This window comes from Prionailurus bengalensis, chromosome E1 (assembly GCF_016509475.1).
Source record: "Prionailurus bengalensis isolate Pbe53 chromosome E1, Fcat_Pben_1.1_paternal_pri, whole genome shotgun sequence".
Classification (NCBI taxonomy): domain Eukaryota; kingdom Metazoa; phylum Chordata; class Mammalia; order Carnivora; family Felidae; genus Prionailurus; species Prionailurus bengalensis.
In genome coordinates this window covers 9198201-9212430 of record NC_057347.1, presented here as the reverse complement: position 1 = coordinate 9212430, position 14230 = coordinate 9198201, and the positions used below count along the sequence as shown (strand labels likewise).

Here is a 14230-nt window from a genome sequence, read left to right as displayed (position 1 = left end):
TAACCGACTGCGCCACCCAGGCGCCCCAGGATTTTCTAATAGCACACCAAGGCAAGTCCATACCCTGGCTCAGATGTTAGAAGAATGGAGGCGGACTGTCAGGGCCATCCTTAGCCTGAGCATCGGCGGGCTTTTTACTATATGCTCATCACCAGTCTGGGAATCGTCACAGAAGCCAGAGCTCCCACCCAGGGTCTTCTAAAGTTCCTCCTCTGGTGGATGTCCTGTAAGAGACCGTCGACAACTAAGTTTCCGTTATTGTGGCAGATCCCTGCCCGCATGTCCCACGGCTCACCCTCGGGGAGGGGGGAGGGGCAGGCCCAAAGACTGGGGTGAGACCTGGAGAGAATACAAAGAACACATCGCGCGAGGAGGGGTGAGAGCACACCCCCATCCTGGAGAAGCTGTTGGAGAAGGTGACGCCGGCGAGTCTCAGCAAAGATACCTCCATTTGACAGAGAGTCTCTTGATGGTAAGTCCGCCGGCTCGATTCTGCCCGAACCTGCAGAGCGGCTCCTGAGCAGCGATATCTCCACAATCAGGAGACAAAAGCTTGACCCTGCGGTTCTGTCGCCCCCAGGGGCCACATCGTGCCTGCACGATGCTGGCCTGCTCAAATATGGAATAGTGATGTGGTCTCCGTTTGTCACTAAAGCCAAAGCTCGAGAAATCAAGGGTGATCACTCGATGAAACCTTAGGGTCGGACCTTCCAAATCTCGTACCAATCAGAGCTGGATGCTGGAAAGCCACGTAAAAGCACAACGATCTCAGGACTTCCACCACACCCACAGAGTCTTGGTAGAAGATGCGCAGTCCCTGGCAGGTAAAAATTTGCCTGACGGTCTCCTGGAGTGAAGGGCAGGCGAACGCTTGGGGGGTGGGGGGTGGGATATGCGGATAGGCCGCACGCAGGGGCACAGCCAGTAGCCCCACCTGAACCCATCCCGATTCAGGTAAGGCTCCATGTTTGGGGGAAACGGTTGCGCATGCTTGCTTTCCACTTTACACGACGGAAAGGGATTGTAAGAGACTACGGTGAATAACGCACACCCACAAATGGAGTCCTCTGGAGGAAATGGAAAGTTCAGGTCCAGTGATTCAGCAGACGGCCAGCAGGGGGCACACGCCAACACTGTAAAACTCCGTGCGCTGAGCCCCGACGGCCACAAGAGGGCGCGCGAACTCTCCCTTTCTGATCCGCGGAGCGCGCCTGCGCGTTCGGCCAGGGCTTTGGGCGCTCTGTCCCCTGGACGGGAGGAAAGTGCTGGGTGTCCACCCAGCCCCCGCGGCTGAGTGCGGGGCTCTGTCCCTCGTCTCACACGCCTCGGTGAACGGCTGCTGTTATAAAGCAAGCCTTGATAAACTATGACGTGAGGAAGCATACGACAGGACACACGAGGACACTCCAGAAAAATAAAAGCTTCTGCATTCGCTGTTTTGGAAAAACGTCCCTGGGAGTGTCTGCAAAATGCAGAGGGGGGAGCAGGGCGGACGGCGGTGGCGGGAGTGGGCGAAGTGTCGTGCCTCCCCGTCCCAAGTATGCCCCGAACCAGGGGAGCCCAGCGCTCTCAGAGCGGGGAACGCGGCACCACTTGGAAACGGATTGAAAAATTGCAAAGACAGAGGATTTAAAAGTCACGTGATTTTAAATTCAGCTTACAGCAAAAGAAAATTGATAATAAATGGACCCTCCTGGCTTTAATGGAAACAAACTCATCAATTACTACTTTAAAAGTATACTTCTTGGGGCGCCTGGGTGGCTCAGTCGGTTAAGCGCTGACTTCAGCTCAGGTCACGATCTCGCAGTCTGTGAGTTCGAGCCCTGCCAGGCTCTGGGCTGATGGCTCAGAGCCTGGAGCCTGCTTCCCGTTCTGTGTCTCCCTCTCTCTCTGCCCCTCCCCTGTTCATGCTGTGTCTCTCTCTGTCTCAAAAATAAATAAACGTTAAAAAAAAAATTAAAAAATATATATATACTTCTTAACCTGACCTCGTGTTCACTTGCCACGATTGACATGTTTGAAGATTGCTCATGACCCAGTGACAATCTCAGATGACTTCATTAATTTCAGCTTTTCAGCTTTCTCTCTTGGGAGGGGGGGGGCGGGGCATTGTGACCGGTAGTGGTTAGAAATTATGTTACCAAGTCCACTCCCTCATGTGAAAAAGAAATGGGTGAAATCGGTTTTCGAATTGCTTTTTGGAGGTTGAAACATTATCCTTTAAATTTCAATACCAACGATTGCATTGCTCAAGGAGCTGACGTTGAATCTGAGACCCAAGAGGTGTTATGAACATGGGGTGGGAGAACTGTTTGGGTGTCGGTGTGGAAATGAACTGATCACAATAGAGCTCTGTGTAGAGATAACAACAGCGGTGGATTGTATTTGTGTAGAGGAGGGAGTTAAGGTTCAGTTTGGGATACATTTCATTTTAACTTTGTGTAGATATAGCACTGCAGGAAGGAAGTATAAACCTGAGTGTTTAGACCCTGTCACCAGAGAGATAACAATGGAAGAAACTGAAGCAGTTGAAGAAATGCACGAGATTTCCAAGATCCTGTATAGTCGGAGGAGAGCACAGGGGTGGGGACAATCTTGGAATGGTTCAACTAGTCCTTTTGAGACGGGCCTTGCAGCAGACACTGGCAAGAAGTGTTTATGGTAGCTTGAGGACAGTCAGGAGCCTGAGATGTCAAAGGACGCAGGGGAAAAAGAACTCTCTCAAAAGGAGGTCATGGTCCACTTAGAGTTTGTTTCCAGATAACTGTGGATGAAAGTGGGCAATAAAAAAGAGGAGAGGTGGGAACTCGTTCTTGAGAAGTGAATTCAATGCCCTGGGAGTTCCCATGTGGTCAGAGAACCTGGGACTGTAGGAATAAGCTGGAAGGCTATCATGGAAAGAGGGAGGAATCTCAGATCATTGATCGGAGAGGTGAAAACCCAGTATAGACTATAGGGCGCCTGGGTAGCTCAGTGGGTTGAGTGTCTGACTCTTGATTTCAGCTCAGGTCATGGTCTCACAGTTTGTGGGGTTGAGCCCGCATCAGGTTCTGAGCTGGCAGTGCAGAACTGGCCTGGGATTCTCTCTCTGCCCCTTCCCCATTCATGCGCACTCCCTCTCTCTTAAAATAAATAAACATTAAAAAAAAAAAAAAAGAAAATTCTGGGGCGCCTGAGTGGCTCAGTCGTTTGAGCGTTGAGCGTCCGACTTCAGCTCAGATCATGACCTCATGGTTTATGAGTTCGAGCCCCGTGTCGGGCTCTCTGCCGACAGCTCAGTGCCTGGAGCCTGCTTCGGATTCTGTGTCTTCCTTCTCTCTCTGCCCCTTCCCCACTTGTGCTCTGTCTCTCTATCAAAAATAAATAAATCTAAAAAAAAAATTAAAAGAAAAACAAATAAGCATTTAAAAAAAAGAAAGACAAGATGGGTGATCCTGGTTCTTTGTCAGGGTTTGACAATTGGAAGTGAAGGGCGGCAGAATATGTCGCCCAAAATATGCTGCTAAACAGCAGGTATAAGACTCTGACACTTACCCCCCCCCCCCTTTCTTCCTGGAAATAGACGATAAAACCCATGTGAAAGATATCTTCCCTACAGGAGGAGGAACGAGACATTTTTATCACCACAGACTGGGAGTCAAGGCGGAGAGAATTCTTTGCAAACAGACCTTGTTGATAATTCTTATCTTCCCTTAACCTCCCCCTACATTTTAGCTACTTTTCCACAATTGCTTGTCTTTGTTCCACAATTTAACCTAGTTAAACAGCATTTAGATTTTGCCATTTCTCTGGGTCTTTGTTTTCTTATGAGAGCTGGGGGGGGGGGCACGTGAAATTTACATTAAATAAATCCGCATCCCCCCACCCCCCTTAATCTGTCTCAATTTAATTCTCAGGTCCAGCCAAAGACTCTAAGAGGGTAGAGGTAAAGTTTTGCCTCGCCTACAGAGGAACACGACGTCCATCTGTCCCTCACGGTAGTCGGTAAAAAGAAAAAAAAATTCCTTGGTAATAACTTTGATTACCCAGTGAAAGTTTTATCCCATGTCTATAAGTTATAATGTCTTTTTGCCTGCAACTAATAAGAAGTGTGTGTTTGAGATACTTCAAGACAGTATAAACATCTTGCTCCTCAGTATAATTTCCCGCTGGTTCCCTAACGTTTAACATTCATGGATGATTCTTGCATGATCCAGTTTTACTATGATGATGGCAAAGCGATAATATTCCAACACTAGTAATTTCCTCAAGTTTACAAGTTGGCCCTCGATGTTGTCCTTTATGAGGGGGTCATTCCACATCTATCTGTGTGTCTATTTTATAATCATCAGTATTAAATTATTTTTTTAAAGTTTATTTTGAGGGAGAGAGAGAGAGAGCGTGAATGCCAGTGGGGGGAGGGGCAGGGAGAGAGAGAGAGAGAGAGAGAGAATCCCAAGCAGGCTCTGCATTGTCAGTGCGGAGCCTGATGTGGGGCTCGAACTCACCAACCCGTGAGATCATGACCTGAGACTGAGCTGAAACCAAGAGTCAGATGCTTAACCGACTGAGCCACCCAGGCACCCCTGTGGATGTTGTGTATTTTACAAATTGAAGGTTCGTGGCAAATCTAATGATGCCATTTTTTCCAACAGCATTTGTTCATCTTGTTGTCTTGGTGTCACATTTTGGTAATTCTTGCAATATTTCAAACCTTTTCATTGTGATATTTGTTGTGGTGATCTGTGAGCAGTGATGTTGCTTTGCTGGAAGCTCAGATGATGGTTAGCATTTTTAGTAATTAAGTATTTTCATATACTTTTAAAAGCTTATTTTGTTTTGAGAGAGAGAGAGAGAGCTCGAGTTGGGGAGAGGGAGAGGGAGTGAGAATTCCTATCAGCGCAGAGCCTGATGCAGGGCTTGAACCCATGAACCGTGAGATCATGACCTGAACCAAGGTCAACAGTCGGACGTCCGCTCAACTAACGCCTCACCCAGGTGGCCGGCAATAAAGTATTTTGAAATTAAGGTATATACGTTGTTTTTTAAGACATTATGCTATTGCACACTTCATAGGCTACATATAATATAAACATACTTGTATAGGCACTGGGAAACCAAAAAAATTCATGTGGCTGACTTTATTGCTGTGTCTGGAACAGAACCCACAATATCTCCAAGGTATGCCTGTACATGTTAATTTCATTTACATGTTATGATTTTTCATAGCCATGAAATTGCCGAATAACAATGCCAAATACTTAACTAAAATTTCTGTTAAGGGGCACCTGGGTGTCTCTGTCGGTTAAGCGTCCCACTTCGGCTCAGGTCATGATCTTGTGGTTTGTGAGTTCTAGCCCCACGTCAGGCTCTGTGCTGACAGCTCAGAGCCTGGAGCCTGCTTCAGATTCTGTGTCTCCCTCTCTCTTTGCCCCTCCCCTGCTCATGCTCTCTTTCTCTCTCTCTCTCTCTCTCTCAAAAGTAAATAAACATAAAAAAATTAAAAAAAAAAACTTTTGCTAAATGGGGTGCCTGAGTGGCTCAGTCAGTTAAGCATCCAGCTTCGGCTCAGGTCGTGATTTGTGGGTTTGAGCCCTGTGTCGGGCTCTGCGCTGACAGCTCAGAGCCTGAAGCCTGCTTCGGATTCTGTCTTCCTTCCTCTCTGCCCCTCTCCCACTCATGCTCTGTCTCTCTCAAAATTAAATAAAGCGTAAAAAAAAATTAAAAAAAATAACGATTGCATTCTTCAAAAATGTTAATGACCTAAAAGACAAAGAAAGGTTGAATCCCTGTTCCAGGTTAAGAACTAAAGACGTGATGACTATATACAATATATTATCCTTAACTGGATCCTACGCAGGAGAAAAAATACTATGAAGGACATATTGGTTCCGTTTTTCAAAAGTGCAATACAAGCAGTAGAGTGGATAAAAGTATTACATCCATGTTAAATTTATTGAAGTTGATAACTATACCATGGTTATGTAAAATAATATCCTTATTATTGGGAAATGCACAGTGAAGTGTGTAGAGGTAAGAAAGCATAATGCATGCATTTGCTCTCAAATGATTCAGAACAAAATATGTATATATAAAAAGGATAACCCCAAAAGAATAAAATGTTAAGAATAAGTATATCTTGGGGCACCTGGGTGGCTCAGTTGGTTAAGTATCTGACTTCGGCTCAGGTCATGATCTCGCAGTTTGTGAGTTTGAGCCCCACATCGGGCTCTGTGCTGACAGCTCACAGCCTGGAGCCTGCTTCGGATTCTGTCTCCCTTTCTCTCCGCCCCTCCCCCACTCTCACCCTGTCTCTCTCTCTCTCTCAAAAATAAAAAAAAAATAAAAACATAAAATAAATAAATAAACGTTAAAAAAATTAAAACAAAAACGTTTGCAAAACGATTTGCCAATGATGCCTCAATGAAGCAGGGGAAAACACAATTTTCAATTCAAAACTTCAAGTCAATTGTTAACGTGATCTATATTAAGGCGTAACAAAATTACACATTTCAAAATAACCGTCTGGCCCTGGGTTAATATCAAGATGTTTTCCCACCAAGGACTTGCCCTCTTAAGTAAATGCGTGTCCTGAATACGATCCACATAGATGAGGGTGAAGGCTTGAACTACCTCCTCGCCTGTGTGTGGCTTAGGACTTAGGACTTCTGAAGTGCCTCTTTCCAGCTGGTCTCCCGGGAAAAGAAGGATGCAAGCCGTGAGGGTCCAGCAACATGCTTTGCAATACCCCATCTTACAAAACCTCGTCCTGGGGATGCTTCAACAATCCTGGGACCTCACACCCGGACAGAGTGGCTGGAATGAACCAATCAGGAGACTATAGATGCTGGCGAGGATGTGGAGAAAGGGGAACCCTCTTGCGTTGTTGGTGGGAATGCAAACTGGTGCAGTGTGGAGGTTCTTCAAAAAATTAAAAATAGAACTATTCTATGACCCAGCAATAGCACTACTAGGGATCTACCCAAAGGATCCAGGAGTGCTGATGCATAGGGGCACGTGTACCCCAATGTTTGTAGCAGCACTTTCAACAATAGACAAATGATGGAAAGAGCCTAAATGTCCATCAACTGATGAATGGATAAAGAAGGTGTGGTTTATACATACAATGGAATAGTACTTGGCAATGAGAAAGAAGGAAATCATGCCATTTGCCGTAACATGGATGGAACTGGAAGGTACTATGCTGAGTGAAATAAATCAGTCAGAGAAGGACACACATCATATGTTTTCACTCATTTGTGGATCTTGAGAAACTTAACAGAAGACCACGGGGGAAGGGAAGGGGAAAAAATAGTTACAAACAGAGAGGGAGGGAGGCAAACCATAAGAGACTTAAATACAGAGAAAAACTAAGGGTTGATGGGGGTGGGGGAGAGGGGAAATGGGTGATGGGCATTGAGGAGGGCACTTGTTGGGATGAGCGCTGGGTGTTGTATGGAAGCCAATTTGACAATAAATTATATTGAAGCAAACAAACAAGCAATCCTGCACCTGCGGGAGTCTTCCACTGGAGCGCCACCTGGTGGTGATTGGACTCCGTTCCCCCTGGGAAGCTTCCCGCCTTCTAATTTTTTTTTTTTTTAACGTTTATTTATTTTTTGAGACAGAGAGAGACAGAGCATGAATGGGGGAGGGTCAGAGAGAGGGAGACACAGAATCCGAAGCAGGCTCCAGGCTCCGAGCTGTCAGCACAGAGCCCGATGCGGGCTCGAACTCACAAACCGCGAGATCATGCCCTGAGCCGAAGTCAGCCGCTTAACCGACTGAGCCACCCAGGAGCCCCAGCTTCCTGGCTTCTAGAAGCGACCCTTGCCCAGCCACCTGAGAGCCAGATGCAGGCTCCTTTGGGACACTCTCTCCAAACCCTTTTTTCTCGACCACGACCCCGTCTCCCTTCTGGTCGCACACTGATCGCTGGCTGATGCCAACTAAGGAGGTGCGAAGTGTGGACTGCTGCAAAGTGTGTGTGTGTGTGTGGGGTGTCCCAGGGGCAGCCAGGGAGAGGGGAGCTGGTGAGTACTGGGGGGCTCGGTGGTAGCCATCAGCTCCCACGCTGGCTTCCCTTAGCCCCTTCCTTTCTGAATTGGTCGCTGCCTATAGGAGCTGCACTGGTCTTCTTCGTGCTCCCCAACATCTCTGCTGTCCAGATTCTGCAAAAGTTCCAAGGCAACCTTGCCATCGACACGCTCCAGGACAAGAGTCTGGATCCAGAGTTTCTCTCTCCCCTTCACTGGGGATGCCTGGATGATCTCTCTGCCTAGACTTGGGGGCAAGGGATGGGAGTGTCCACGCAGCTGAGAGTCGGCTGGGACTAGAGGAGGTGTCTTTTTGGCTTGGAAGGTGCGGGCGAGGAATTGAGGAATTTTCTCGAGTCCCTAGAAAGTGGGAGGTGCTCCCTTAGGCCCAGCCCCTTCTCACAACTCGGAAAGGTCTGAGGTTGGTGAGGATGTCCTTTGTGTACCTGTTCTAGGAAGTGGGTTCTAGAAGGGGGGGCTCTGCTCCATTTCTCACCCTCTGAGTCTCTCACAGAGCCATTGGCTCTCTCTGGGCCTCCTCAGGGAAGGTCGGCCTCCCCAGGAGATTCTGGTTCAAAGGCCCAGTGGTCAGAAGGCTGAGGGCAGTGGAGGGTCGCTGGCAATAATTGGGTCTGTGTGGCCCGGGTCTGGATTTCGGGCCACGTGGAAATGGAGAGTGGGCCACTTCCTTCGAGGGTGGAGAGAACCGAGATGCCGCAGCACTGAGCCCCCCAAAAACGGGCGTCCTCACTCCCTCCACCAGAGCTTGGGTCCGGGAGGCAAGGTGGAGGGTCACTGAGGGTCTCCTCTGTCAGAGCACAGCCCTGCTCTGCTGACCGGGCAGAGGCAGAGGGTAGACAGCTGGAGATGTACGTGTTAGGACCCTCTTACTGCCCTCCCGGAGTAGCATGCCAGGCCTGGACCCCTGGGGGGACCCCGGTCCTGTGCAGAGAAGAGAAATGCCCCCGCCTCCACCCCAGTCCTTCCCTTCCACTGCTCAAGCGCAGCACGCTGTTCAAATGGAAGCTTGTGCTGAGACTCTAACAAGAGAGAACATAGAGCTAAAGTGAGTTGAGGGGTGAGTCACCGCAGAACTGGCAAAAAAAGAAAAAAAAAATGTAGTGGCCGAGAAACCGTGAGCCGAGTAAGGTCCTCGCCCATACTGAGAGCATCGAAGGGATCCGAGAAGAGACTGAATGTGGCTTCTGAACTTTGGGAGAGAGCTGCCCAAAGGGGAGGCGAGGCTGCTCACGCCACAGTTCGGACCTAGTGAGAGGGGCTAGGCCAGTGCCCCTGGACAGCTTGGTATGTGTCCGCAGGATTTGGGAGTCTCGGTGGCCTGATGCATATCTTTGCTTAGGAAACCTAATGGGCAAGAGAGAGTCAGGTGGAAAGAAGGCATCTGCGTACCTTTGGGGGGACGTACTGGGAGACAAGAGACACACGAGTTCTTCTCGTGGTGTAGACATGATCTGTGTGCCTTCTTAGGTGCTATCTACAGGGGCAGCCTGGAGGGCCGATCACATCTATGAGGGGACAAACTTAGATGTTGACCCAATAAAGAACAAGCAGCTGAAACAAAAATGTGTTCATCCGGGCTAAGCGAAACGTAGGCGCGGAGGGGGTCCCTCCAAATTCCATGAGTCCCCAAGAGTAGGATCCCCGGCCGATGACACTACCTGCCCTGACTATTACACGGATGGATGGATGCTGTCGTCATAGCCTGGGGAGCGGTTCTCATCACAAAGTGACCAGAAAGTTCGTGGCAACTGTCCCTCACTCCCCTCCCCTCTCCCCACCCCCCTTTCGCTCCGTCACCGTGAAGGAAACTAGCAAACCATACATATTTTAAGGAATGATAGAAAACAAAGTCACTCTATGATTTTTATCTCATGCCGGTGCCCGTTTAGAACGCCCTCCAAAGCGAATACCGAGTTCCGTTTATATCCAATCCAGATTCCTTGGAGCTCAAAAGCAGTTGGCTTAGGTCGTGTCAGGAGAGCATTTCTCTGGCTAAAGAAGCAGTTCCCGAGTCCCAGGCTGGATGGAGCTAAGTAAGCACCCTCACTGGGAGGGACCACGGGGCCACAAAATGGATCAAATACTGTGTGGAAATACTCTGCCATCTTTAAAGTTTCTTTTCCTTTCCTTTCCATTCCTTTCCTTTCCTTTCCTTTCCTTTATTTTTTTATTTTATTTTATTTTATTTATTTATTTATTTATTTCAACGTTTATTTATTTTGGGGACAGAGAGAGACAGAGCATGAACAGGGGAGGGGCAGAGAGAGAGGGAGACACAGAATCAGAAACAGGCTCCAGGCTATCAGCCCACAGCCTGACGCGGGGCTCGAACTCACGGACCGCGAGATCGTGACCTGGCTGAAGTCGGACGCTTAACCGACTGCACCACCCAGGCGCCCCATTCCTTTCCTTTATTTAAAAAAATTAAAAACAAAAGTTTTTTAAGTTTATTTATTTTGAGAGAGAGCACGCAAGTCGGGGAGGGACAGAGAAGGAGAGAGGGAAAGAATCCCAATGCAGGACTCGAACTCAGCTCACAAACTGTGAGATCATGACCTGAGCTGAAGTCAGATGCTTAACCCACTGAGCCACCCAGGCGTCCCTAGAGGAATTAAAAAAAAAAAAAAAAAGAAAAAAGAAAAAAATCCAATGTGTTGGGTCAGGTGGGACAAACCTTTGGAAGTAAGTGTAAGGCATTTTCCCCAACTTTGTCTTCCTACTCTTCTGTACCTTTTCTTTCTAGGAAATGATACTTTGCCCAGAAAAAAAAAAAATACTCTTGCCTCGGGTTTTCTAGAAGTTTATGCTGATTCTGTTTCCTCAATGTTGGAGGAATAGGTACTTGTTCATCTGCAATAAATGAGCTGAGGGTTAAAACTGATGGCCGAAGAGCTGCTTTTATAATACAAAAGGAGATTGTAATGGTCAAATGTTATCTAACAAGTAGACCTTTTAAAATTTGATTCATAAATGTACGAAAAGAGAATTTTGTTGATTCACATGAGAGACTTGAAGGGCATTGGGAAAATGTTAAGATTAATAAGGTTTGCACGGAACTAATTCTTAGGCTGTAATATCTACAAAAGAGGTTCTTTGGGTGTAAAATTCTTGAAAGGAACCTAGGTGTTTCCAAGTTTTTGTTTGCGTTCAATTAAAATGCTAATTATAGGAGATTTAAGTGAACAGAAAGGTGTTTTCTGTCCTAGCCAAGGAGGTACGATCCATTTCAGACGTTCAAGTTAAAACTCATGTTGAGATGCGGGATCTCAAGTACTGATTTCGTGGTTGTTTACTGGTTCACAACAGCAAGGGGACAACACAGGAAAGGGGGAGAAAATATCACTGCAATAAAACCAGTACGAAGCCCGATGAGGGGCTCAAACCCACAACCCACAAGCCCACAGCCTAGGCCCAACACTTAACCCGCTGAACCACCCAGGCACCCCTAGGGCAGTGGCTTCTAAACTCTGGAAATGGGGTTGAGAGCTCCACCTTCAACCTGCCCTCTAGCTGATCAGTCTGAGAAAGGGCGGAGAGCAGGACCAAGCTAGCCACATTCCCAGTTGACTTGCTGAGTCTAATTTCAGTGAGGAAGAGGTAAAAGCAAGTGTTGTTTGTTAAAAAAAAAAAAAAAAAAAATTATGTTTCACACCCAGTGCAGAGCCCGATGTGGGGCTTAAACTCACGACCGCTGAGATCAAGCCCTGAGCTGAGATCAAGAGTCAAGATGCTTAACCCACGGAGCCACCCAGGCCTCCCACAATGCCCTCTCTTTAAAGAGCAGAAGTGAAACTGCAGAAAATGGAATCCCGGATGACAGACAAATCTGAGAAGATACCCCCCAAATGTGGGGAAAATGGGAAAACACAGGAAACACTTTGAGAGATTACAGATGCAGAGTACAGAGAAGCATAAGTATCTGTCCACATGGTGCTAATTAGCCGCCATATGGAGGGGTGGATGGCATTTATGGGAAAAGTCTAGAACAAAAAAGAACAGAAGCAAAGTGGAAAAACACAGCAGAAAACTTAACTTTACTAAAATGGCTGAATGAAACCTATTTCTTACAACTATTTTAGTTTCCTCCATTCCTGGGCTAATGTCCTTGTTCTCCGTCCCAGCGTCAAGGTCGTGAGCAATGCGATTTAATGAGAGTTTTTTGATCATAGGTTAGCCAACCTCATAGGTTAAAAAGAACTCATTGAAAGCTTATTTATTTACTTATTTATGGGAGTCGTTTCTTTTCCTATGTTTAAAAACAATTTACATTTCATTTTCTGATAACTAGTTTTGTCCTGTACCTGTTTTCTATTGTTGTTGGCCTTAAAAAAAAAAAAACAAAAAAAAACACCTCTCTTCTGGTGGCAAGTTCTGTGACAGGGGGTGGCGGGGGGGTGGCGGGGGGGGGGGGCAAGGTGCACCGGGAAGTGGCCGGGGTGCCCTTCAGGGGAGTCCCCACCGAGCGGCGCCTCCTGCTGTCCCCAGACCAGCCCCCACGAGCTAGGAAAGCGACACCGCTCCTCTCCTGAAGCTCAGGTCTCTGGCTGGTCTGCTGCAAGGGAATTAAGGAGCGGGATTTGACCGGGAGTCAAGGAGGGGTCGGAATTACAAACACACCTTGTATTTCCTTGCGTTGGAGAGAAAACGGAGAGCCGTGACCCCGACGTGACTTGAACACGCAACCTTCTGATCTGGAGTCAGACGCGCTACCATTGCGCCACGAGGTCATCGGGCTCCCGTGACTTTTGATCTTCTAAGACTCTTCCGTCCTACACCTCCCGGCCTCGTACCTGCCTGGCTCCTTTGCCCCCCGGGAGGGGCCGCAGGGCGGACAGGGCGCAGGCGCGGCCGGAGGGCTGCACCCCGCGAGGCCCAGGGCTCCCCCGCCGCAGGGCCAGTATCCCCGGAGCCGCGGCCGCCACCGCCACCTGCCGGTCGTGGTGCTTGATCTCCGCCTGGGACAGGCGGCTTCAGGGGCCCCAGAGCGGGCCGGGCTGCTGTCTCCGGGGGCCACCAGAGTTGGGGACCCGGCGGGGGCCCGGTCCCCGGGGGGGGGGGCGGGCAGCTGGAAGGAAGCGGCCGCACAACCCGCAACCGGGTCAGCGCCAAGAGGCGAGGGTTGGGAGGACGCTCGTCCCCACGGACAGGAGTAAAGGGGAAAAAAAAAAAAAAAAAACCCGAGTGACTTTGGAACTTGGCATAGAGAGAGAATGCTCACGAGCCCCTCCCCCGCCCCCAGCTATGAAACGAAGTCTCAGTTTTGAAAATTTGGCTCTTCTAGAAAAGGGTAATAAAACTTGAAACCCATGATTTCTTGGAGAGTCTTTGGAAGTATTTCTTTCCATTTCCTTCTTCCCGGCTCCGCACAAATGCCCAACGTTTAAAGCTCGGTGACTGTTAAGTGCACCACCGTTTCAGAAAGCTGCACAAAACAAAGGCACGACTTAATGAATCATCATCGCCAAGAGGACACCCTGACCACTCCCAGCCAGGTCAAGAAACAGAAACTGCCCGCCACCCGCAAGGTCCGCGGGTGTCCACGAACGCCCCGTCTCCCCGCGGCAGCAACCACTCTCCGCCTTTATGCTAATCACTTCCCGGCTTTTCTTTACACCCTTTGTCACCCAGGGGCGCCTGGGTGGCTCAGTCGGTTGAGCGTCTGATTTCAGCTCAGGTCACGAGCTCACCCTACGTGGGTTTGAGCCCCGCTCAGGGCTCTGTGCTGATGGCTCTGAGCCTGCTTCATTCAGATCCCGTGCCTCCGTCTCTCTCTGCCCCTCCCCTGCTTCTGCTCTCTCTGTCAAAAATAAAGATTAAAAAAAAAGTTTTTGTATAGTGTTATCACCCAAACGCGCATGCGTAAACACTGCAGCTTCCTTTGGTTTGATGTTAAAGTCGCTTTTCATCGGCTGGTGGTTCCCCCTCCCTCCCTTTTCCCTTCACAGCGTCCCCCCAACCCCAATGAAATGACGTCGTGACCTCAGTACCTCCCAGTGTGTCTTATGACTTAGATCATTTACTTAACGTGGTTTCTGCTGTTTCTCCACCGTTGTGCTGTTTCTCTTTGTAATTAATAATCACTTGGGGGTAGAGGGGTCTGGGTGGCTCAGTCTGTTAAGCCGCGGACTTCAGCGCAGGGTATGATCTCACGGTTTCGTGAGTTCGAGCCCAGGACTGGCTCTGTGCTCGCCAGC

General features: G+C 48.6%; 1 non-coding gene and 1 pseudogene across 1 annotated transcript; both read right to left on the bottom strand.

Annotated features, from left to right (window-relative positions):
• On the bottom strand, nucleotides 1–13893 carry LOC122486021 (annotated as a pseudogene).
• On the bottom strand, nucleotides 12692–12763 carry TRNAW-CCA. The gene has a single exon. It is a non-coding gene; the product is annotated as a tRNA-Trp (tRNA).
• Nucleotides 13894–14230: the final 337 nt, after the last annotated feature.